Source organism: Penaeus monodon, chromosome 12 (assembly GCF_015228065.2).
Source record: "Penaeus monodon isolate SGIC_2016 chromosome 12, NSTDA_Pmon_1, whole genome shotgun sequence".
Taxonomy (NCBI): Eukaryota; Metazoa; Arthropoda; class Malacostraca; order Decapoda; family Penaeidae; genus Penaeus; species Penaeus monodon.
Window position 1 is genome coordinate 27,763,992 of NC_051397.1, and position 4,517 is coordinate 27,768,508.

Sequence of the window (4,517 nt, forward strand, 5' to 3'; positions counted from 1 at the left end):
AACCGATAAAATACAAATTAACAAAAGTGTTAGACATGGCAATACCATAACACCAAAACTGTTCTTGAGGAAATATTCAAGAAGCTAGAATAGAATGGAAAGGGTATCAAAATAGGAGACGAATACTAACAATCTAAGATTTGCAGATGATATTGTTCTCTTCAATTGAATCTGCAAATGAAATGCAGCAACTAATAAATCATCTGAACAGAAAAAGTTTGAAAGTCGGACTTAGGATGAACAAGAAAAAGCCAAGATCATGTTCAACAATAGAGTTCAATTTGAACAGATACATGAACAAGGTGAAGTGCTAGTGATAGTGAGCAAGTATATATACACTTAGGGCAACTGGTACAGACAAACACATATAGCTAAGAGGAAAATTAGTCTTTGGCAGACTCAGTAGCATAGTAAGAGGCTCCTTGTCATTATGTTTTAAAAAGAAGTCTTTAACCAATGCATCCTCCCAGTTATGACCTATGGACTACAACCAAATTATTTGAGAGGAAACTAATAAGTGCTCACAGAGGGATGGAGAAGTTGATGATAGTAATTAGCCTAAGAGATCGGATGAGGGCAATGTGGATCAGGGAAAAGACAAAAGTGGAAGATATTCTTGTGAGCATCAAAAAGAAAAATGGCAATGGGCAGGTCATATATGTCGGAGACAGGACAGGACGATATATGGGCAAAGAAAGTGACAGACTGGGCTATAGACATCATAAAGAGGCCAAGGGCCAGACCAGTTACACGATGATGTGACGAAATAACGAAATTTGGGGACCAAAACTATGATTATGACACACTGTAGCCACTGGTATATCACATACTTCCCATCAGCAGCTGCTATATCATATATTCTGTAAGACTGCGATCGGAGATGCTGCATTGTATAAAATTCATCTTCTGTGTCACAAGCTCCTCGAGGAGGCCTCGATGGTTGTGACCACCAGGTCAACACATGGTCCGCATGAGCCATAAGAGCTGACCTGTCTAAAACGTTTGTGGGAGGGGTCGTGCCCTAGGAAGCGATGGCAGCTCGTCACATGATCGATGCTGGGAGATAGTGAGATTGCGACTAAAGTGATGTATAAAATATGAAGTAGAATGTTACTTGGCGTTGTAGCATATGTATGTTTAAAGTGTGAGGGCAGTTCGAGGGGAACGCCCATAGCATTCTGGAATCAGCCCCCTAAGCTGATATTCTGCTGTTCCCATATTGCGTATGTATCCAATATCTATTGAAGTTCTTTATCTTATAATTTAATATATGTTATTTAGTGGCTCTGTGTATTATATGCATACATTCCTATAATCGATGTATTAATTAACAGGTTTGACCGCTAATGAATAAACCTTATGCGAGTGCTATGCAGTGGTATCAGTCACCCCACATCCACTGACAAATCATGGGCGTTCGGCGGCCCCACACACACACACACCACACACACACACACACACACACACACACACACACACACACACACACACACACACACACACACACACTGTAAGAGTCTGTAAGAACTCTTGTACAGTGGCTTGCAGGGGTAGTTATAGTTGTATGCTGGCTTGACTCTTTATTGATGAAGAGTACAACACTAACGGAACACACGAGACAATATCTAGGAGTAAAGTTGTGAGCGCGGGGTCACGTGTCAGGCTGACCCACCTGAGGGCAAAGGCTGGTCAGACTTTACCACGTAAGGCACTGGGCACGAACTGTCGGGTCAGGCGTGGACAGATAAAATTGTCATCTACGCCCTCGCTGAGTCGTTAGTTCCTATTTTGTACTTGGAGCCACGTGGCAAAATGGCTTACAGATATAGGCTTATGTATATGCCACAAACACACACACACACACACATATATATATCTAAATATATATATATATATATATATTATATATATATATATATATATATATATATAATATATATATATAAACACACATACCAATATATATATATATATATATATATAATATATACTATATATATATATATATATATATATATATATGTCCTGGGTAAGACAATAAACTGCACCCTGGGGTTCCCTTGAACAAGGATAACACCCTATTAGCTCCCTATGCCAGGGTTGCGGTGAAGCTGTCAGCAGCAGGGTAGTGGATATCTGGTGAAAACTCCTTCGGTTCTACTGGTTACTGGTTTCACCAAACAATATGTCTGCCCGTATTGCAGTGTAACTGTTTCAAAGTGGCAGAGATAGTTCCTCCTAGTTAGTTGGAGACTGCAAGTGAGAAGGAGCCTGGGGATTCCCACTCAACTTTTCTTTCTCCTGACAAACCTCTACACCAATGATTAAATACAGAAATAATTATTCATATCACATCGCCCGTCGCGTGGGTTATCAAGGGGTGCGTTGTTCAGTGGGCAACCAGGCTGACAATGTTAAATATGCATCTAGAAGACAAAGAAAACATGTCCAATTAAGAAACACATTCAAAATAGGAACATGGAACGAAAGGAAAATGAAAGAGATGGGTAAATTGCATACTGTCTGTAACGAAATGGATAGATACAACATTCACATACTAGGTTTCAATGAGACCAATTGGAAAAGTAATGGAAGTTTAATAACTAAAGAAAACAAGACCGTTATTTTTTCTGGAAAAGAAGAAGGAAATTATAGTCACGGAGTTGTTATGATTCTCACGAAAAAAAACTGCAAATGCACTAATTGGTACAGACCAATAAATGACTATACAATGCTACACACCAACCAACATTGCAAGTGATGAAGAAATGGAAAATTTTATAACACTCCAAGAAACTTTAGACACAATCCCTAACAGAGATGTAAAAGTAATCACGGGAAACCTCAATGCCAAAGTAGGCAAAAATGATCTAAAAATGACATCTGTGGAAAATTCGGCCTTGGAGATGTAAATGAAAGAGGTGAATATTTTATTGAATTTTGTATTAAAAATAATCTAGTTATAGCAAACACATTGTTCCAACACCACCCAAGACACTTGTACAGTGGTTTTCACCAGACAAAAGAACACGCAACCAAATTGACTACATTGTTTTGAACCAGAAATGGAAAGTTGTATAAAAAGACCTGGTGCCGATTGCAACAGTGACCACCAACTACTAACTATCGACTTTCAAATAAGACAAAAAGATGGAGCGTCCAACATCACCTATAAAGCTCGACTACAAAACTCTTGACAACAATTACAGAATTACAGTGTCAAACAAATTTGAAATACTCAATCAATGTGAAGATGATAAACCCCAAATGAGTGTGGGAGGAAAAGAACTCCTGCTGAGCGCTGCTTAAAAGAAACTATTGCCCCCCCCCAAAAAAAATCCCCCTGGATATCTGAAGAAACACTAAGTGAAATTGAAACAAGAAGATGCCTAAAATCAAAGGGTATCAATAATCCAGTTCAAGAAGAAATTTTACAAAAAACAAAATACAAAATTCAAAGATTATGCGACGAGATAAGGAAAAATATTTAAATGAACATTGCCAGAGAATTGAAAACTGTTATATAATAAGACAACTAAAAAAACTCTACAAGGAGTACGAATCATCACACGAAATTTTTAAAACCTACAATGGACACTATCAAAACTGAAGATGGACTTGTTTTATGTGATGGAAAAGAAGTCAAAGATAGATGGAATCAATATTGTTCCAACCTATACAATAAGAATAAAGATCTAACAACAACATTAATTAGACTCAATGACGGCGAGGATGAACCACCGCCACTGCTAGACGAAGTTATAAAAGCCATAAAATAATTAAAGAATAATAAGAGCCCGGGAATAGATGAAATAACAACAGAACTAAACGAGAATGCTGGCGAAAGTGTTGAATACTTCTACAAACTTTGTACGAAAATTTGGAATGAAAGAAGATGGCCAGAAGACTGGGTAAAATCAGTCTTTACTCCCATACCTAAAAAAGGTGACGCACTCCAATGCAACAATAACAGTACAATTGCATTAATAAGTCACAGCAGCAAAATTTTGTTGAAAATTATTGCTAAAAGAATGAAGTTAAAGTTAAGAGAAGAAATTGCAGATATTCAAGCAGGCTTTCGCCCCGGAAAAGGTACCAGAAACCAGATTCTAAATCTGAAATTGATCATAGAGAAAAACAGAGAACATCAGAAAGACCTATACCTGTGTTTCATCGATTACTCGAAAGCTTTTAATACTGTTGATCAAAATATCCTCTGGAATAACATGAACGATATGAAATTTCCAAAACACATTCTCCAACTAATAAAAGCCATGTATGACCAACAACAAGCAACTGTAAGAACCACTTATGGGTTAACAGAATGGTTCGAAAATCAACCAAGGAGTACGACAAGGTTGTATTCTGTCTTCGCATTTTTAATATATATTCTGAAGCAATTATGAGAGGTGTTCTAGAGAATTTTGACGAAACTGTAGATGTTGGAGGATACAAAATATGAAATCTAAGATACGCCGATGATATAGTTTTAATTGCCAGCAGTATCATTGAACTAC